The 22,489-nt window shown below is 44.2% G+C and overlaps 1 protein-coding gene across 1 annotated transcript in view; it reads right to left on the reverse strand.

Annotated features, from left to right (window-relative positions):
- The window catches only part of PSMD1 (proteasome 26S subunit, non-ATPase 1), a 2,664,479-nt gene that overhangs the window by 1,162,028 nt on the left and 1,479,962 nt on the right, over positions 1–22,489 (reverse strand). The gene's annotated exons all lie outside the window — the stretch shown is intronic.

The raw sequence follows: 22,489 nt of genomic DNA on the forward strand, positions 1-22,489 counted from the left end.
TCTAAAATGTCTTTGGTAGGGACCCCTCTGAGAAAAGCTGCTGAAGTAGAGGCAGTCCTGGTGGAATGGGACCTGATCCCCTTTGGCACAGGTTTACCATGGTGCAAATAGCAGAAACGAATGCAGTGGCTTATCCATTTAGAAATAGTCTGCTTTGATGTAGCCTTCCCCTCTGATCCTGCAGCAAATGCTACCAGTAGTTGCTCAGACTTTCTTAGAGATTTTGTCCTGTTCAAGTAGAATCTTAGTTGTCTGTGTATATCCAATGAATGCAGAATCCGCTCCCCCTTGTTCTGCGGATTTGGGAAAAACGTTGGCAGGTGAATGGTTTGGTTAACAGCCACAATGAATACCACTCCTTAGGCATAAAAGAAGGATTGGTCCTGAGGGCTCCACTGCCATGAGAGCCTGTAGTTCTGAAACCCTTCTAGCGGAAGTGACTGCCAAAAGAAAAGATGTCTTCCAAGAAAGAAATGTTGTATCCGCAATAGCTGCTTGTTCAAAAGGAGGTAGGGTGAGTTTTTCCAGCACAAAATTTAGGTTCCAGCACAAAATTGAGGTCCCATGCAGGAGTTGGCGCTCTCCTGGGAGGCCTTAAATTTTTGGCCCCTCTGAGATACTGTTAGCAGTGGATGAGAAAAGAGGGGAGGCTCTGTGTTGTAATGAGCCGAGATGGCAGAGGCATGGATTTTTATTGAAGAAAAAGATAAGCCCTTGTCAAGCATCTCAGTTAAGTATTGTAAAATCTGAGGAATATTGGGCTTTGCTATGTCTATTCCCTGTGCTTGGTTCCAAGCACAAAATCTCTTCCATTTGTCAGCATAAGATTTTCTAGTACTAGGCCTTCTGGCTTCCAAAATGACATCCATCACAGGTTTATTGAGAGATGTGGTTTGAATAATTAGTTGATTAGCCATGCTGCAGGATTCAGAGTTTGGAGCTGAGTGTGCAGAATTTGATAGTTCTGTTGAGACAGTAGATGGTGTTGTCTGAAGCAAGTACCACAGAGGAAGGTGTGACATATTCCTTAGAAGCCAATACCAGAGTTGGCGAGGCCAGTCCGGAGCAATTAAAATCATTTTTTGTTTTTCCTGCCTGACTTTTAGTAAGACCTTGGAGAGTAGAGGCAGAGGGGGAAAGGCATAGACTAATAGGTTTCTCCAGCTGAAAGATAGAGCATCCACTTTCCATGCGTTTTTGTGATGAGTTCTTGTGCAGAATGTGTCCAACTGATGGATCTATTTGCCTCTCCCCAAAACTATGCCTGGGCTTCCCCATTTCTGTGTTAACATGTTGAAGATTTGTGGATCCATTTTCCTTTCGTACGAGTCTATAAGATTTCTGCTTAGGTCGTCTGCCAGAGTATTTTGCTTTCCTGGCATGTGTTGAGCTTGAAGATGTATTTGGTAACTCAAGGCTGTGTTCCACAAGGCCATGGCTAGTCTGCAGAGGGGGTAGGAATGGGTACCCCCCCCTGCTTGTTTATGTACCACATAACTGTGGTGTTGTGCGTCTATCAGTAGTTGTCCTGGATGAAGCAAGTCCTAGAAGGCTGTCAGAGCATTCTGAACAGCTAGCATTTCTTTCTGGTTGATATACAAATGCATTTGGTTTGGGCTCCATTTGCCCTGAATGCATCTCCCTGCAAGGTGGGCCCCCCAAGCACAGTCTGATGCGTCTGTAGTTAGGATTTGGGTGGCAGGGGGTAGAGTGAATGACAGTACCTTGTTTTGGTGACATGTCTCTGCCCACCAAAGAAACTCCTATTGTAGGCAGGGAATGAGAGGGATCATTGTTTCCAGGCTGTGACAATGTTGACTCCATAAACTTTTTAGGTACCATTGAAGTTTCCTCATATGCAGTCTCGCATATGGAATTAGTAGAATGCAAGATGCCATGAACCCCAAAGCCTGCAGAATTTGTCTTGCAGATAGCTGGGTTTTTTTGTTGAAATTTGTTTGAAGTATGTTGTCAACTGCATTTGTTTGTCTGGTGTGAGGTAAGCCATCTGGGCAGTTGTATTCAAGCTTGCACCCAGGAATGTAATTATTTGAGAGGGTACCAGATGCAATTTCTTTTCGTTTATGGTGTACCCTAGGGCAGGAGCCTTTTTACAAACGCCAGATGAAGTGTCCTTGTCCTCTGCCTGAATGAGACAATCATCCAGATAAGGATAAATATGAATGTTTCTTTGTCTGCAGAAAGCAATTACTGGTGCCAGGCACTTTTGTAAAGACCCTGGGCGCAGCAGATAAGCCAAAGGGCAGTGCAGAGAATTGGTAATGCAAAAAAACTGCTTTGAAGCAGAGGTATCTTCTGCAAGATTCCCTTATTGGGATATGCAGGTATGCCTCTTAAGTCTAGAGTTACTAACCAGCATTCTTGCCTAGCATAGGCAGCAGCTGTTTTAAAGTCAGCATTTTGACTTTTGGAATGTCCAGGAACACGTTCAGAATCGATGGGTCCAGTATTGGACGCCATGAATTGTCTTTTCTGGGTACCAGGAAAAGTCTTGAATAAAATCCTTGTCCTTTTTCCTTTTCTGGTACCGGCTGAATAGCCCCCATATCCATGAGGGACATGGCTTGTTTCTGGGCCTCTGCCCACTGGTTTTGTGGCATATCCGGCCATCCGTTTGGACCCTGCAAAGTATGGAAATGAAATCTGTACTCCTGGGATACTATGTTTAATACCCACTTGTCCTGGGTAATTAGCTGCCAATTTTGAGCATGAAGTGCTAGTTTTCCCCTCAAGGGGGGGCTGCCAAAAGATGAGTGCTTGGAGATGGTAGAGGAAAGTCATTGAGACTGCTTACTGTAGGGTTGTGCTTTGTTACCTCCAGATTTGGAGGTGGAGGCACCCAATTGCTTTAACCTGTAAGATCCCTGTGACTGATATCTGAAGCTTTTTGAGCTTCTGGGTTTGCCCTGAGTGGCTCTGTTGGACACAGGAAAGGACCAATTTTTAGTAGGCCAGTGCCTACTGAACCTGGGTGGCTGCACTTGCAAAATATCTTTTACCGTTTGCATAGATTTAGCTTTGTCTTCCATTTTCTTTTAAACCTCTTCTACCTTATTACCAAACAGAGAATCATGCTGTAAAGGGGCATCCAACAATTTAGCTTTAACATGAACAGGCAGATTTTGCTCCTTGAGCCAGGCATGCCTTCTTAACACAGATCCAATAACGGCGGCCCTACAAGAGGCCTCCAAGGAATCAAAACCACATTGCAAAGTATGCTTTCCAACCTGTTCTGCTGCATGCAATAAATCCTGTAACTCTATTTTCCACACAATCAGAAATGAACAATTTTCTGTTTCAGTAAGCCCATAACATGCTGTTGATATTTAAGCATATGAAACTGGCAGTTTAAAGCCCTGATTGCCAAGGTTGCAGATGTATACACCTTCTTACCCATCTATCTAGCTCCCTGGAATCTCTATCAGAAGGGGTAGGATTTTTGGCTGTAGAAGCCTTAACCCCCTTGGGACCCTGAGAAATAGTCTCAGGATCTTTGAAGAGAAATTTGTGGGAGTCAGGAACCCTGTAATATCTATCTGTCTTACTAGGAGCCAGAGGCAAGGAATCAGGATTGATTCCAAGAACACATCATCCACAATGTCTAATACAGGAGGTATTGCCAAAGGCCTATGCTGAGGTAGGAGGAAATCCCTAAGCCTCTTTTTGAATTCAGAAAAGTCCCGACTCTTCCAATGAAAATGTTCCCTTAAAGTATGCAAAGTCTCTCCAAAAGAGTAATCCTCAGGAGGAGATGCATATGGGATGGATTCCTCTGTGTCAGAATCCTCATAAGGTGGAAAAGAAAATTCCTGATCAGAAGAAATGGAAACCTTATCTGAAGATTCATAATCAGTGCCTTGCCTAGGCCTCTTTGCAGGGGGAGGGGTTGGGAACCCCTGATCAAGATAATTAAATCCTCAGCCATTTTGTTAATTTTTTAGGCATAGGGGCCTGAGCACGTGGCTCATTCATTGTTTTTTTAGACATAGAGGTTGTTTTTAACCCTCTTTTTGTTGGAGTCAGTTTAATATAAAAATGTTGAGGTCTGAAAACACCCTCAAAAGCCGGTGCCTGCTCAGTGGCTCCAGACCCATCCAAGGGAGAGACATCCACGGGTTTAATACTTTGCGAATCTCGCGGAATGCCAGACTCCGAATGGGTCTCGGTAGAGGCCTGCAACTCAAAAGTAGTGGGTATCATGGGCTGCATAAGCACCTCACCGAGTACCGTCGACTGGCTTAGGAGAAGCTTCGTCGTCAGTTTTGGACCTAGACGGTGTCTGTCTTTTTCCTTGCGTTTTTTGTCAACTCCGGTAGTCGGACACTTCGGTAGTCGGATTGCTAACAGACGACATTAAAGGTTAATTAAATCTTCAACCAAAATATTTAGAAGCAAAAATGTATCGACACTTAATAGTGCATTGGTTAAATTTAGCACAAAACCAACAGCAAAGCATGTTGTGATCAGGGCCTAGGCAAGGAATACAGTACAAATGAAAATCCTTATGAGGTATTTGCTTCCCACAAGTAATGCAATTATTAACTTTTACTGACATTGGTAAGGAACAAGAAAACGTTTCCCCAATGGGGTACTTGGCTTTAGTTTGAAGACTTCGGTTCTTAAACTCTAAAACAAAAATTTCAAGAGTCGGCCGAACGGCACTTGCGAACTGCTTCTGCTTTGTGCACCGCATGGCAAGAATGACCGATTAAAATGGCATCGGCTGCATGTTTTATACCCCTGACGTCATGGAAGAGGAGACAGCAACTGACGCAGGACCCAAGACTTTGTTATTCAGGCCGACTGAGGGCAACCTGCCAGCAGATTACCCTAATGTAATGACTGCAACAGTAAAACACGAAGAACATCTTTCGTAACTAACTGGGACAGATTCTCAATCTGCAAAAAGACTCCGTGGTGGTATCAAGGAAGAACATTCCTGAGAATAGTGAAACCAAAGGATGAACGTGTTCTAGATTGCATCTTCAATTTGTAATGAGATACAATGGTGTGAACCATGGGCCATGTTGCTGCTGCACAAATGTCATCAATGGGAATGCTCTTCATGAACGTTGTAAAGGTAGCTTTAGCTCTTATGGATCGGGCTTTTTATTTCATGTGTAGGAGTAAACACACCCTAGTCATAATAAAAGAAATGCAGGACAACAACCATTTAGAAATTCTGACGTTTGATATATTTCTTCCCAAATTTGCTTTAGAAAAGGACAAACAGTTTATCTGACTTTCTTATATTCTTGGTTCAGTGTAAACAAAAACTGAGCTGTATGTGAACATACAGTGTGTTTAGCAAATATTCCCCACTGACACCTTGGGAAAAATGAACGGCAACTCAACAGACTGATTCAAATTTACTTCGGATGTAACCTTTGGTAGAAATGAAGAATTTGTTCTCCGTTACTCTATTTTTACGGAAAACAAGAAACGGTGGCTTGCACAACATTGCTTGTAATTCAGAAATCCATCTAGCAAATTTAACTGCAAACAGAAAAATGGTTTTCCAAGAGACTTGAGACCTTCTGAAAGTGCCTGTTCAAAGGGCTTTTTGGTTAGGGCTTGAAGTAAAACACTGATGTCCCCATGGGGGGAACTGGATTCCAAATGGGGGGCTCTTAGCAAGTAAGTTCCCTTGAGAAAGGCTTTGGAAATTTTAAGAGGCAATGGGGAGTGATTATGCCCAATGTGAACATTTTAAATGGCAACCTTTGCACTATGACAGCAGAAAAGCTAGACCTTCGCTCAAAAGGTTCTGAAAGAAATTCCAAGATTGATGGGAGAGGAATGGAGAATGGATCCAATCCTCTTAAATAAGACGAGAGAAAATATTTTCCACTTGCTTTGATATACCTTCTTAACTGTTTTTGTGAGGAAGAGACAATGTAAACCTTTAATGAGGAAAGCCTGGCATTTCTGTATTGTTAAAATTGGATTAACCATGTGGTCAATACTTTAGGGCTTGTAGATCTGGTAGAGCAACCCACATAAGTGAGTCAGAAGTTCCAGGTTGGGATCCAACACCCAAGGTGGCTGTATTAAATAAGGCCAAAGGAAGGGGGTATACCAACTGAGGCCAGAAAGGAACTATGATGATCCCTATTGTCTTGAACCTTGTGGCTTTCTGAATGAATTCCGTCAAGAGTGGTATCAGGGGAAAGGCATAGAGGAGACATGGGGGCCAGCTGTGGACTAGAACATCCATTAGTTACTGTCCCTGTGGAAGGATTAGGGCTAAGTAACTGCTGCACTTGTTCATGAACGAGGCAAAGAGGTCACAAAGGTTGGCCCCAGGGCTGAAATTTTCCGTTGCAACTATCAGGTTGAGAAAACACTCCTGATGCAATAGAAGTGACCTGCTCAATCTGTCAGCTAGTACATCTGAGCCACCTGTTTATGTGCCTCAAAATCAGAAAATAATGGGAAAACATTGCTCATTACCATACTCTCATGCCGTCCACCAAGGTGGGTATGACTGTGCTCCTACTTGTTTGTTGATGCACCAGACCACGGATATATGTTGTCTGTCAGGATGGATTTCACATACCTGGGAAGATATTCCTGAAAAGCCTAGAGCACTAGAAAGACCACTTATCTACAAGATACCGATAAGAACGTTGACCTCTAAAGGTGGCCAAGTACCTTGAAGAGCCTTTGCCTCAAAATACTCCCCCCAACCCCAGAAGGGAAGCATCCATGGTCACTGTGACCTGGTGAGTCTGTTTATAAAAAGATTTCTCCTTCTGCTACTGATGGAGAGGTGATTACCCATCTGATATGATCTCTGCAAACCTGCGAGAAGAATTTTGGCAAGGCTGGGGTGTAGATTCTTTGACCAGTGCACGGAGTCCACTGTAACACACATTTGGCATCTTGCAAGGGGAACTAAAGCAATGGCAGAGGCCACCATCCTAACAGATGAAGAATCAACTTTCCTGGAGGAAGGGGATATTGAACTATCTGAGTGGCCATTGTACATAACGACAGTAGTCTGGCATCTGAAAGCCTGGTAATTTGAAGAACTATGTTGATATGATATCCTATAAACTCTATTTGTTGCATGGGAGACAGCTGGCTTTTGATTTACTGTAATCCCCAGTAGATCTTTAAGACGGAGTAGTACTCCCTATTCCTGTACCAGCAGATCCCTCAAAGTAGCAGTTAAGAGCTAACTGTCTAGAAACTGGAAAACCAGAATCCTTTGTGGTTAGACCCGAGCTGCTACTACTGCCATAATCTTTGTAAACACCCTTGGGAGCTGTGATGAGACTGAAACGCAGGGCTCTGAACTGAAAATGATTAGCGCCCAGCCAGAAACTCTCCTTTATTGTCTCTATACCTTTATATAATACCAAGAATCCTGAAGAGCTGTAAAGCACACATCCAATCATCCTTCCTCAGCAGAGGCAATATGGGCTGTACAATGATCATCTCAAATTGACTGAGACACCTGAAGCCCAAAATTTGCCTGAAGTTCCCCGTTTTCCTTGGAACTAAAAAGAAAGTACAGTTTTGTACCTACCATAAATGTAGATGTTCGAGGATTCCATTGCTGCAGTCCTGACTATTGGGTATAGTCCGCGTCCAGTCGGCCCGAATACCAGAGTATAAGGCTGACGTCGGTCAGGGCGCATTAGACTGACGTCAGTACGTCAGGTACTAATGCGCATGACCGACGTCATATCCTCAGTCTTTTCTTGCCCCAGATGTCAGAAGACCCTAAAAAGACAAGTCCCAAAAAACCTGCACCAAAAACATGTACAATATATACAACAATATATACAAAAATATAAACATGTAAACTCACCTACACAACCACCCCTAAATAGAGAGGGAAGGAGGAGGGTATTGGACTGCAGCAATGGAATCCTCGAACATCTACATTTATGGTAGGTACAAAACTGTACTATGTTCTTCGTCTTCCATTGCTGCAGTCCTGACTATTGGGTAGAATCCCAAAGCAGAGGTAAGGGAGGCTGGCAAATTACAAAGAAGTAGAAGCTGACAACATGCCTTGCAAAACAGCTGTGGCAAAACCAGCCCTAGACTTAGAGTAGATAGGAAGGTGATAATGCTTAGAGAAAGTATGCACTGAACTCCAAGTAGCTGCTTCCAAAATATCCTTAGTTGCCACCCCTTAGAAATGCTGTTGAAGTGGCAGTAGCCCTGGTGGAATGAGGCCTAATCCCAGCTGGAATCTCCTTGCCATGATGGGAATAACAAAATGCAATGCAGAAACCAATCCACCTAGAAATAGTTTGTTTTGACACAGGCTTGCCCTGAGAACTCAAAGCAAAAGAAACAAACAACTGCTGAGACTGCCTAAAATCCTTAGTCCTGCTTAAATAATAACGCAATTGCCTGTGTACATCTAAAGTGTGCAAAATCTTTTCCCCTTTATTTTGAGGATCTGCAAAAACGTAGGCAAATGAATAGTTTGGTTTAAAGCCACACTAGAAACCACCTTAGGCATAAAAGAAGGATTAGTACGTAATGATACCCTATCCTTATGGAAAATCAAAAGGGCTCTACTGCCATAAGGGCCTGCAACTCAGACACCCTTCTTGCAGAAGTAATGGCCAACAGAAAAGCAGTCTTCCATGACAAGTATTTCAATTCAGCAGTAGCTGCAGGCTCAAAAGGTTGTAGAGTAAGTTTTTCCAACACAAAATTGAGATCCCAAGCAGGAGTAGGAGCTCTACGTGGGGGTCTTATATTCTTTGCCCTCTAAGAAACTGCTTGAACAAAGGATGCGAAAACAAAGGTGGGTCACAATCATAGTGAGCTGAAATTGCTGCAGCATGAATCTTTATGGAAGAGAAGGACAAACCTTTGTCCAATAATTCAGTAAGATATTGAAGAACCACATTCAAATTAGGCTCAGAAATCTCCAAATGCTTTGCTGTACTCCAAAATAAAAATCTCTTCCATTTTTCTGCATACACTTTCCTTGTACTAGGTCTTCTAGCTTCCATAATCACATTTAAAACTTGTTGAGGAAGTTGAGACCTGCTGTGTTTCAACACAGAATATGCCAAGCTGTTAGATGAAGAGAGTGTAGCTTGACATTGAGCAAATGACCGCCCTTCTGAGATAACAGATGAGGAATCAGAGGTAAAGGCCATGGAGGCTTCTTTACCAGACTCCGTAGAGGGTACCAGTGTTGGCGAGGCCAGTCTGGAGCTATCAAAATCATCTTTGGCCTGTCTTGTCTGACCTTTAACAGTACCTTTGGAAGAAGAGGTAGAGGTGGAAAGGCATACACATGAAGGTTTTTCCAACTGAAAGACAGAGCATCCACTTTCCAAGCTGTGTGATGAAACCCCTTTGTGCAATACTTTGGCAGCTGGTGGTTTAGTGGAGAAGCTTAACAGATCTATGTCTGGAGTTCCCATGACACTGTCAGTTTCTGAAATACATGAAGATCCAGTTTCCACTCGTGGGGATCCATGATTTGTCTGCTTAACACATCTGCTAAGGAGTTCTGTGCTCCTGGCAGAAACCTTGCCTGAAGAGTTAGTTGCAGGCTTAGCGCAGTCTCCCATAAAATCATTGCTTGCCTGCATAGAGGATAAGAATGTGTTCCCCCTGCTTGTTGATGTACCACATGACAGTTGTGTTGTCTGTTAGAATCAACACCTGCCCTGGAAGAAGTAACTCCTTGAAAGCCATTAATGCAAACTGGACTGCTAACATCTCTTTCATGTTGATATGTAGATGCTGTAGTCTGGCAGGCCACTTGTCTTGTATCCACTTTCCATTTAGATGAGCTCCCAAGCAATGTCCGAGGCATCTGTCGTTAAGATCTGACTTGCCTCTGGCCGGGTCACAGAGAGTCCCTTGTTTAGGTGACATTCCTGAGCCCACCACAAGAATTCTTTTTGAAGGCAAGGTATTATTTGAATGACAGTGTCCAAATCCTGGCAGTGCTGTGTCCATACATTTTTGAGATACCATTGTAACTTCCTCATATGCAGTTTGGCATTGGGAAGCACCAGAATACAAGATGCCATGAACCCTAATGCTTGAAGGACTGTCCTTGCAGTCAGCACGGACTGATGAGATAGTTGATGGAAGTAAAGTGACAGACTCTTTTGTTTGTCCGGGGTTAAAAAGGCCATCTGGGCTGCTGTATTCAGTCTCACACCCAGAAAGCACATGTCTTGAGAGGGTACTAGACTGGACTTTATTTCGTTCACAGAATACCCTAGGCATCTTAGCACTGCGATAACAAATTCCAGGAGGTGTAGAAGAACTACTTTTTCCTGAGCCAGAATCAGGCAGTCGTCCAAGTAAGGATAGATTTGAATTCCTTGAAGCCTGAAATAAGCTATCACTGGAGCCAGAACCTTTGTGAATACTCTGGGCAGTAGATAAGCCAAAGGGCAATGCAGAGAACTGATAATGAGAATTTCCAGCTCGAAACCGCAGATACTTCCTGCAACTTAGCCTTATAGGCACATGAAGGTAAGCTTCTTTGAGATCTAAAGTTACCATCCAGTGATTTTGCCCAGCAGAGGTAAAAGCTGTTGTAACGTCAACATCTTGAACTTGGGAATGTCCAGGTAAGTGTTGAGGATAGATAAATCCAAAATTGGTCTCCACGTGTTTCCCTTCTTTGGTACAAGGAACAGGCGGGAATAAAATCCTAGGCCCCTTTCTGATACAGGGACTGGCTGAATGGCCCCTATGTGCAGTAACTGAGAAACTTGCTTGTGAGCCTCTTTTCTTTGTGGAGGAGGAACGCCTGGCATGCCTTTGAAAGGGGGCATTGTATGGAAATAAAATCTGTAACCGTGGTGAATGATATCCAACACCCATTTGTCTTGAGTAATTAAGTCCCAATTTTCTTTGAAAAGAGACAGTCTTCCTCCTAAAGGAGCTGCCAAACGTGAATCTGCTGGCAGCTGAAAAGACAGGTCATTGGGTCTGTTTACGAAAGGACTGACCCCTGCCCTCACCAGAAGTCTGAGCAGGTGAACTCCTGTTCTAGGCCTAAAAGAACCTTGAGCCCTGCCCCTACCACGCCTAGACCTACCCCTAGACTGAGAATCATAAGCAGGATATGTCCACCCCTTAGCAGGCCAATTTCTACTAAACTTCGGTGGCTGCACCTGCAAAAATCTTTAACAGTTTGCATAGACTTAGCTTTGTCCTCCATTTTCTTTAAAACTGCTTCCACAGGTGATCCAAACAACACATCAGACTGTAAAGGAGCATCCAAAATCCTTGTCTTAACATGCTCAGCTAAATTCTGATCCTTCAACCAGGCATGCCTGCGAAGAACAGAACTGGTAGCAGCCACCCTCGAGGAGGCCTGTACAGCATCAAAACCACATTGCAAAGAATGCTTACCCACTTGTTCAGACACATGAACCAAATCCAGCAACTCTTTACACTCAATACCTTCCGCCAAAGCATCCACCTTAGATTTCAATTGTGAAAGGAGATAATTCTGATATTTTAGCATGTGAAACTGACAATTCAAAGCTCTCATGGCTAGAGTGGAAGAAGTATACATTTTCTTTCCCCACCTATCCAAAGCCCTTGCCTCTTTATCAGTGGAACATGATTTTTAACCACAGAAGCCTTTACACCTTTAGGCCCTTGGGAAATAGTTTCTGGGTCCGCCTAGGACTCTTAAACAAATATTTATGAGCTTGGGCACCCTATAATACCTATCAGGCTTAACAGGAGCAGGAGGCAAAGAATCAGGGTTCAGGGAAGCCTCTGCAAAACATCTTCCACCACATTCAACACAGGAGGAATAGCTAAAGGCCTATGCTGGGGTAAAACAAGAACTCCCTAAGCCTTTTCCTGGAGTCAGAGTAATCCTGGCCTTCCCATTTAAAGTGCTCCCTCATGGAATGCAAGGTCTCTGAAAATGAGAAATCCTCAGGCGGAGAAGCTGTAGGAGTGGAAACATCCACATCAGAATCAGAATAAGTGGGATACTCCTGCATATCTTCCACAGAAGACTTGAGACCTCTGAACAGTGCCTGTTCAAAGGGCTTTTTGGTTAGGGCTTGAAGTAAAACACTGATGTCCCCATGGGGGGAACTGGATTCCAAATGGGGGGCTCTTAGCAAGTAAGTTCCCTTGAGAAAGGCTTTGGAAATTTTAAGAGGCAATGGGGAGTGATTATGCCCAATGTGAACATTTTAAATGGCAACCTTTGCACTATGACAGCAGAAAAGCTAGACCTTCGCTCAAAAGGTTCTGACAAATTCCAAGATTGATGGGAGAGGAATGGAGAATGGATCCAATCCTCTTAAATAAGACGAGAGAAAATATTTTCCACTTGCTTTGATAAACCTTCTTAACTGTTTTTGTGAGGAAGAGACAATGTAAACCTTTAATGAGGAAAGCCTGGCATTTCTGTATTGTTAAAATTGGATTAACCATGTGGTCAATACTTTAGGGCTTGTAGATCTGGTAGAGCAACCCACATAAGTGAGTCAGAAGTTCCAGGTTGGGATCCAACACCCAAGGTGGCTGTATTAAATAAGGCCAAAGGAAGGGGGTATACCAACTGAGGCCAGAAAGGAACTATGATGATCCCTATTGTCTTGAACCTTGTGGCTTGAATGAATTCCGCCAAGAGTGGTATCAGGGGAAAGGCATAGAGGAGACATGGGGCCAGCTGTGGACTAGAACATCCATTAGTTACTGTCCCTGTGGAAGGATTAGGCTAACTGCTGCACTTGTTCATGAACGAGGCAAAGAGGTCACAAAGGTTGGCCCCAGGGCTGAAATTTTCCGTTGCAACTATCAGGTTGAGAAAACACTCCTGATGCAATAGAAGTGACCTGCTCAATCTGTCAGCTAGTACATCTGAGCCACCTGTTTATGTGCCTCAAAATCAGAAAATAATGGGAAAACATTGCTCATTACCATACTCTCATGCCGGCCCACCAAGGTGGGTATGACTGTGCTCCTACTTGTTTGTTGATGCACCAGACCACGGATATATGTTGTCTGTCAGGATGGATTTCACATACCTGGGAAGATATTCCTGAAAAGCCTAGAGCACTAGAAAGACCACTTATCTACAAGATACCGATAAGAACGTTGACCTCTAAAGGTGGCCAAGTACCTTGAAGAGCCTTTGCCTCAAAATACTCCCCCCAACCCCAGAAGGGAAGCATCCATGGTCACTGTGACCTGGTGAGTCTGTTTATAAAAAGATTTCTCCTTCTGCTACTGATGGAGAGGTGATTACCCATCTGATATGATCTCTGCAAACCTGAGGAAGAATTTTGGCAAGGCTGGGGTGTAGATTCTTTGACCAGTGCACGGAGTCCACTGTAACACACATTTGGCATCTTGCAAGGGGAACTAAAGCAATGGCAGAGGCCACCATCCTAACAGATGAAGAATCAACTTTCCTGGAGGAAGGGGATATTGAACTATCTGAGTGGCCATTGTACATAACGACAGTAGTCTGGCATCTGAAAGCCTGGTAATTTGAAGAACTATGTTGATATGATATCCTATAAACTCTATTTGTTGCATGGGAGACAGCTGGCTTTTGATTTACTGTAATCCCCAGTAGATCTTTAAGACGGAGTAGTACTCCCTATTCCTGTACCAGCAGATCCTCAAAGTAGCAGTTAAGAGCTAACTGTCTAGAAATTGGAAAACCAGAATCCTTTGTGGTTAGACCCGAGCTGCTACTACTGCCATAATCTTTGTAAACACCCTTGGGAGCTGTGATGAGACTGAAACGCAGGGCTCTGAACTGAAAATGATTAGCGCCCAGCCAGAAACTCTCCTTTATTGTCTCTATACCTTTATATAATACCAAGAATCCTGAAGAGCTGTAAAGCACACATCCAATCATCCTTCCTCAGCAGAGGCAATATGGGCTGTACAATGATCATCTCAAATTGACTGAGACACCTGAAGCCCAAAATTTGCCTGAAGTTCCCCGTTTTCCTTGGAACTAAAAAGAACCTGCAATAGACTCCAGATCTCAACTGGTCTGAGGGGAACTGTTGGCTGACTTTCTAGCAACTTTGAAACTTTTGCTGCTACAGAACAACAGGAACCTTTAATTTATTTTTCGGAGAGTACAAAAAGGAAATGGTATAGCCTCTTGTGATTACCCTTAGCATCTAGGAAGCTGTTATAAATATTCTTGCCAGGCTTGTGGGTTTAGGGTTAAGTTGCCTCACAAATGTTTCTCGAATACGACAGTCAGGTTACCAGTCAAGTGCGCTGATGGGTTTTTTCGACGGAGATCACGAAAACCCAAATTATGCAGTCTGCCTCTGCCCTGGGGAACCATCCATTCGAGTTACCTGCCATCCTCTGCCTTGGGGGGGGGGGGCCTTCAGGACTGGCTTGGTGATAACTTTCTGAACCTTCTTACCACCACTTTGATTCCTGGAACAGGTCCTCTAGAGGAGGAGAAAAATTCCAACAGCAGTCTCTCACCATACTGCTCACTCCTAGCAACTTTTCTTTAACTTTTGGCTTACAGATGGTGCAGCCATCGAACAGGGCACTAAAAGGATGGTTTGAAGCTTTTTGCAAAATCACAGACACATATCCATGCATGTTGACACATGGTAATGCCTGTGCTTGCTGATCTAGGTGCACCATCTGCATCCTTAGAAAGCAGGCGTTAGGCCACACTGGAAGTAGACTATAGGGTAGACAGTTGGCTGTCCACTGTTTTTTGAAAATCTGAAGACAAGTTACCCAACAGGTCCCTCTGAAAATGAGTCATATGGGCAAGGTAATTCTGTGCTCTGAGTCCGAAAGTTACTGAAGTACAACTCTAGTTCCCCAAAAATGTCCAATGCCTTTGACTTCCTGTTAGGTGGGTGAACAAAACTCTCCAAGAGAGTTACTTTTTCGTGGCTGTTTCTACCATGGCATCTACTGATGGACTTCTAGTCCAATGTTACCTGTCTTTTGGTGTCATTAAAATCCCAGTCAGGCTTTTTGAGGACGGGTTCCCCTACATCAGGTGCTTTCCATGCCCGCTGTGCCACATTTGAGCAAATCTGTAGGGGGATAATAGCCAAGATGCAAATGAGCCAGTATCAAAAGCTTCAAACATCATTTAATTCAACTGGGAAGGGGTTCTGGTGGACCAACCCCCCCCCCCTCCATTTCATTAACTCTAGGATGTCGCCAAATGTGACTTCTAGGGGGGATTTATGGGGCTCTTCACTTTCATCCAAATCTTTGTTGCGAGTAACAGACTCTGGAAAGGAGTCTAGGTGCTTCAATTTGAATGTTTTTCTACGACCTTGTCTCTTGTGGTTCATCTAGAGACAGTTCAGAATCAGACTGGGAACTCAAGTGTAGGGTATTATCTTCCAAGCTTATTGATACTGTCTGTCCCCCACTGATCAGAATGAGGGGGAATAAGTCGCAAGATCCACTGGGAGTTGGGACAGCAAACTGTACGTCTGCTTCGGCCTTCCTGGCCCAGCCAAGACCCTTCTAAAAGCCTCAAAAGCTGGTGTCACTATCAGATCAGAAGTGTTCGCCCTCTCCAAAAACTCAGGATCTTTTCTAAGTTCAACTGAGATCAGCTCTGAGGAGGACCTCGGACCCAAGCTACTGACTGCAGTGTCTCTGAGAGGAAGAGACAGCTCCAAAAACTTCGGAGTTGACTCCACCACTGGAAACCCAACACCAACACTAAGGCCTTGAGACTCATCTTAATCTGAAGAAATCAGAGTTGAGAGAGAGTAAGGAATGTAGTTGATGCAGAAGTTCCTCAAACTGTTGAATCTGACTAAGATGTGCCAGAAGGGCTTAGACCCACAAGAACTGGATCCGATCCAAACAGAGAACTGGTACCAGAAAAAAGGATGACTGACTAGATGGGCCTGTACCTGGAGCTCCCCTTGGGATTGATACTGGGGGAACTCCCAGTTAGATTTCCGTCCTTAATTTCCACACCATTTGGTTAACATTTATTCGGTAAGGCTTCTTGTGCATAGAGACGCCCTCGATGCCACTGATGGAGACCCAATCACCTTTCTTGTAAAATAGGTGAATGGAGCCAAGGTCTCATTGATTCTGGTGAGAATCTAGCTTGAGGAAAGGGAGACTGGATCTAACTAGCTAATGGATCAGACTTCCTTGGATTTGTAGCTGCCTGACCTAAAGGATTAGTTGGATCCTGAGAAATGTCTTGCTTTCTCAGAATTATTTATCTTCCAATGTTTTCTTCAGATCGCTTCTTTGGGGACTTTTCTACTATTTTGTTTCTCCTTAGACTTGGCGCATTCCTTTTTCTTCCTTTTCTGTTTTACTGCTTTGGGAAGTTGAAACTGAAGCTGGCCTAGTAGCAGAAACCATTGTTAGGAAGAAAGCGAAGACCCTGTCTGAAGGGGAAGCAATTCTTTTAAAATAAAGCCCTTTCCTGCCTTGGATAGCCCTAGACCCAAATGTGGCACAAATGCCACATTCAGCTTGAAAGCAATATAAGCAGAGTGTGCAGATCTTGCACAGGAATTTTATGTCTGCAAACCAAGCACTTTATAAAACTTTCAGGTTTCTCTGACATTAGAAAAACTATAATCAACTAATTCTAGCAAGCAGAACATGAAACTTGTCTAAAAAAAAGTCATACAGAAAAACTAACCGCTAACCTGTTTCGACCAACCATCTTACAACTATCCTAAAAATATCTAAAATTATAACTGCACAGCTATACTATATTACTAACTACACTAATTACCTAAAAGGGAGAGAAAGAGTCAAAAATATCTATTTTGAAGAGACACTTTCACTTATGAAAAGCAGAGCTCTTGGGCACACGTCTGGAAGTTTCAAGGGTGAAAGAGATCTGAGGCAAGTTAGTGTAGAGGAGGGAATTATGGGTAAGAGAGAAGTCAGAGCCTCACATCCACAATTCTAGAAGAAGGTTCCAAGGTTGAATCCAATAAACCAAAAACACTGAATTGGACAAAAATAAAATGAAAGTTATGTACTTACCATAACAATAGACCAAAGTGGTCTTATTTTCATCCAGTTCAACATTTGGGTTTTCATATACAAATGGATCCAATTTCTGCACGTTCTTCCAGAACTTTGGATCTGATGTTTCATCCTTGTACCTAAATTGCTTCAGATCTGAGTTTGCTGACTTTCACTAACCATAGATAAAAACCTGAGAAGTATAAAACTCGCAGAATAAAGGCAGTGGCTTACAAAGTATGCCAACCTGGGAAATATTACCTGAAGCAGGCAAGGACTTAGTTGAGGTCTGTCTAAGCACCAGAAGTTTGTGGATGTCAATTTAGACAAAAATGAGACAACAATGACCTATCATTATGTTAAGTACATAACTTTCATATCAGATGTCTATCATCATCCATTTCAGCTTTTGGGACATATACCCAAGCTGTCTAAAAGGACCTGGCTGGTATCAAGGAAGGACATGCCTCAAAATAGTAGTATGACGGGTCCTTACTCTGGGGCAGCAGCCAAGGAGACTCAATTCCTCACCACTAACTCTGGATCAGGGATGGTCAACTAAGATATAGGATTGATTCTCTCAGTATTTTCAGATGCGGCTCCCTGCACCAAGCAAAATTTCCCTTAACAGTATACAGGGAGCTTGCTCCAGACATGGGGCTGAACTCTCCTTCCTCTGTAGACCCACACAAAACTCCACACTGACCACTTTGGAGCTCTGTGCCCCTGTTCTCAGTAGTTGACACACACACTTGGATATCCGAGTTGCGCACACACACACACACACACACACACACACACACACCTCTGGGAAAAGCTGGCACAGATTTATTAGCTGTGCCCTTTACTGCCCAGACTCTGTGGTAATCATGCTGCCACCAGTCAGCTACCTTAAGGTTCTTACGAAGGGTACCAAATTATACTGTGAAAAATTAATATCAATACAAATGGTAGAAGGCGACCAAAGCATTAAGGCTTTCAGAAGTAGCCAGTGTCACTACAAAACAAGCATAACTACTCTCAAAATGTTAAAAGTATTCTCTCAAGGCCAGCCACAATGAAAGGTATTAAAATATTTAATGATAAATAATGAAACCGAAAACAGGAGAACACTGAATACAACAGAGTTTCAACCACAGAGATATAGCAAAATAATACAGTTGGATAGTTTCTCAAATATGCAAAAAAAACAATACTAAACTATTCTCACTAAATGTCCCTAACTAAAGAACTACTGTTCCGTGACAACTTACTAAAGCAAGGCAAGCCGATGTGTGCTGAGTGTCTTACCACAGCAAAAGCCAAATGATGCCGGTCTCCGTCTGTGTGGATGTGTGAAATATATATCCTGTCAGAAATATTTCCTGTCATGTTCCAAAGAGCTGCTGCGAGAGTTCCGAACAAACCAGATGCTGGTGAGAGGATGACATCACCTCTGGTCACCGGACTCTGGTACAACACACACACAGCTTTGCTAAGGTCTATGGCAGCATCTGAAAGCTACAACACAATTTCAAACTTTCCACTCTTCCAGGTTTCTCTGATAAACATCTGATCAGTTGCAACAACCTAATATACATGCATATATTCTTTCTGACCAGGACGACCTACTGTTGATGCATTTTTAACACAAGTAACTTCACAAAAAAGAAGTCATGTTCTTACCATAACTGTGTTGTTGATCTTCATTCCTTACTGATGGGTCTCAGTTCCGTCCTTGGAACCGACTCGGCCAATATAATAAGCTCATACCAGCCAACAAACTCGTGCCAAGTCTTACCCATAGGGCCCATCTCCTCAGATAGAGTTTGCCCGTAAGGATAGAAAAAGTGGAGGCTTTATCTCAGCAACTGCCCTATCAGGTAACCAGGACCAAACCCAAACCTCCAGGATTCTTTCAAAGGGTGGGTAGGAGGGTGGGACATAATGAATGAATAAATGAAGATCAACACAAAACATTATGGTAAGATCATAACTTCTTTATCTGATGTTGTTTAATCTTCATTCAATCCTTACTGATGGGACAGAGTCCCTAGTCACTTTATGTCCTGGGAGGCTCTATGAAGGATATGCCTGAGCACCACTGAGCCAAAGGGTGCTCTTCCCTTGGAGACCATATCCAATTTGTAATGAGTGATAAAGGTATGAGGTGTTGCCCAAGTAGCTGCGCAAATGTCGTTCATAGAGGCTCTAGAATGATGGTGGATAGTTTATGATAGGCCAGAAGTGACCTTCATACTGGGTAAGACAGATTATTCTACCTGGCAATCAGAGGAAGTGAAGAAACCTAGCTGTCAGCTTGACACTCAGAAGGTCAGGACGGACCAGCCCCTGTGGATGAGTCACGAGTCCTGGCGTTGGATTCAGAGTCCACAGGTGGTGAACCAAGTGAGGCCATAGGAAGGGGAACCAGACTTGATAGGGCCAATAGGGTGCAAGGAGGATTACTTTGTTTCTCAACCATTGCGCCTTCTTTAAGAAATGTGAAATGAAGGGAAGGGGAGGAAAAGTGTACAGTAGACCTGGGGGCCAATTGCGTATAAGAACATCTCTCGATGACTGTCCCTGAGGGGGGATCAAGGTGAATTAGCTATTGCATTTGTGGTTTGAGGGGGAGGCAACAAGATCGCAAGGCTGGCCTCAATGATGAAATATTTGTGTCACTACTGTGGCATTGAGAGACCACTCGTGAGACATCAGAATGTTTCTGCTCAGTCTGCCTGCAATCGCACTGGAGTTCCCGGGAATGTGCGTTGTTAGGAGAAAGAGGTTGGAATCTATCGCACACTGTCACACCCTCAAGGCTTCCTGACATAATGGGTAGGATCTGGTTCCTCCTTGCTTGTTGATGTACCAGACTACTGACACATTGTGTCTGATTGAATAGCAATTGCCCCTGACAGGACGGTCTCTTAGAACACTTGCCATGCTAAGAGCACCGCCCTCCGTTCTACGACACTGATATGCAGATTGGCCTCCAAAGGGGACCAAGTGCCTTGGATGGTTCTTCCCTGAAAATGCCCCACCCCACCCCAAAAGGGAGTCATCCGTGGCAACTGTGGCTTTGGGTAGAGGGAGTGAAAAGAGTTGACAATAACTCCTCTTCTGGCTTCATCCACCAATTCAGATCCTGTTTGGGTACGTCATTATAGACCACTGGGATGCTAGGAGCCACTAAAGCAGCCTCATATGAAATCTTGCTAGTGGGACAAGAATGATCGTTACCGCCATGGAACCCAGAAGTTGTAAGACCAATCGGGCTGGGACTAGGTCTCGAGAGAGTATCATTTGGAGTTGAGATGTCAACCTCTGTAACCTGTGATGAGGTAAAGCGACTAGGCAAAATTTTGTGTCAAACGTTGCCCCAATGAACTCTAAGCTATGAACTGGTGACAGCTTTGACTTTTCCTTGTTTACTGAGATCCCTAGCATGTCTGCCAGTTTCAGAGTATAGAATATGGCTTGAAGCAGTAGACTCTTGGATGGAGCAGTGAGGAGCCAATCATCCAAACATGAAAACACGTGGAATCCTTGCAGTCTCAAGCGAGCTGCTGCTACTACTGCCATGCATTTAGTGAACACCCTGGGGTCTGTGGAGAGACCAAAGGGCAGTACTTGAAATTGGTAGTGATTAGCTCCCAGCCAGAAGCTAAGATATCTTCTGGCTCATTTGTCCATTTTTATTTTATAAAACGCATCCTGAAGATCTAAGGAGCACATCCAATCGCCTTTTTCAGAGATAGAAGGATAAACTGAACTGGGACCATATGGAATTTTGTTTTGTCTGACGAACCTGTTCAGAATGCTGAGGTCCAAAATTGGTCTTCAGTCCCCTTTCTTTTTTGGCACCAAATAGAATCTTGAGTAAAATCCAGATCCTATTTGGTCTGGTGGGACTGTCTGGATAACACTTTCTAGCAGCTTTAGAATTTCTTGTGCTGCTGCATCCCTCTGACTGGGGGGAACGTCACGAATATGCCTTAGCCCGCTGAGGTAAAGGTTGAAGGGGACCTGGTAACCTCTGGTCATTATCATCTGCATCCAAGAATCTGTTAAGTGCCAGGCCAATTGGTGTGATGAAAACCGTCCCCCAACTGCTTCCAGGAGTAAGCAATTGGGCCACTCTTCAAGAGCACCAACAGGGCTACCCGGAAAAGGAATCTCTGGAGCCCTGGTTTCGTGGGCCCCCTCTGCCACAGAAGGGGTGCCTTCAGGATGAGTTCCCCCTCTGCCTTGGGGACAAAACTCACCACATGCACCATGAAAAGGCCGTTGGGATTTTGACCCACATCTTCCTGCCTCTCTGATTCCTGGTATAGGATCGTTGAGGGGTGGAAAAGCATACGACCACAGCAGATGGGGTCTTTCCGTCCTTCTCACACCTGGCTAGAGTGCCTTTAATTTTTGGGCCAAACAAGGAGGATTCATCAACAGTAGCATTGCCGAAGACTTTAAGGGGTCCGAAAAGTCGCACAAGCACATCCAGGCATGACTTCTCATGACAACCCCTGTACCCGCTATTCTGGCTGCCCCCTCCGTTGTATGAACGATCAACCACATGGAGGAGCTAGAAATAGACTCTACAGTGGCAAGCTGAGAGGCAACTTCGTCACGTGCCTCATTAGGCAATAACCCTGCCATAGTTCCTGAAAGGTCTGAAATCAGGTTCCTCTGAAGACGGGCAAAATATGCCACGTAGTTCAGCCACTATATGGTGAAGGTCGCTGAAGTGCAAGTCCGCTTCCCTAGTCTGTCCATCGTCCGGGATTCCCTGTTCGGACGATGGGCCAGTCAAAATTTCTTCAGCAACTTCTTTTCTAGTGGCTGCCGCCAGTACCATAGAATCTACTGCATCTGGACCAGTGAGGCTGATCTTGTGGAGGAGAGAGAATTTTATCAGGTCTTCGGGGAATTGGCTCAACAGTGTCAGGGGCCTTCCAAGCATGCTGCACGACGAGCTTGACCAGCTCATCTGCAGATGGGGTCACCCAGGAAACAGTGGGTCGAGCACAGAAAGCCTGCAAGAACACAGATTCCTCAGTAGAAGGGTTGATGGACTTTGTCACCCCTCTGTTTCAGGATCTCCAGTATGTCTCCGAATGAGACATCCTCAGGGGGTGACCATTGGGAACATTCTCCCTCATCAAAATCTGTATCTTCGGAGAGGGATTCTTCAGGGTAATGTTAAGTTCTTTGTCTTGCAATTTATCTTGGGGGCCAGCTCTTCAGGGGGAACATCTGAAGAGGACTCCTAAGAGTGGGTGCCCCGTAAGAGGGTGTCTTGCTGCTCCTGTGCCAGATGTCCCATTGTTGAGGGCTGAGTCAGCTGCATACCAGAGGAGATGTGAAAGTCTGGTTCGGACGTCAAAGGGGCCAACTGCATGCTTGCGGAAGGGAGAGCCCTCTCCATCACCTGGAAGGCAGGCCCACCTGAAGAGGGATGGGAGCCTGGAACTGAGAAGGACAACCTCGGAATCAGGGTTACACCCCGCTCAGACGAGCCCGCCTC

Source organism: Protopterus annectens, chromosome 4.part1 (assembly GCF_019279795.1).
Source record: "Protopterus annectens isolate FY-2018-M chromosome 4.part1, PAN1.0, whole genome shotgun sequence".
NCBI lineage: Eukaryota > Metazoa > Chordata > Ceratodontiformes > Protopteridae > Protopterus > Protopterus annectens.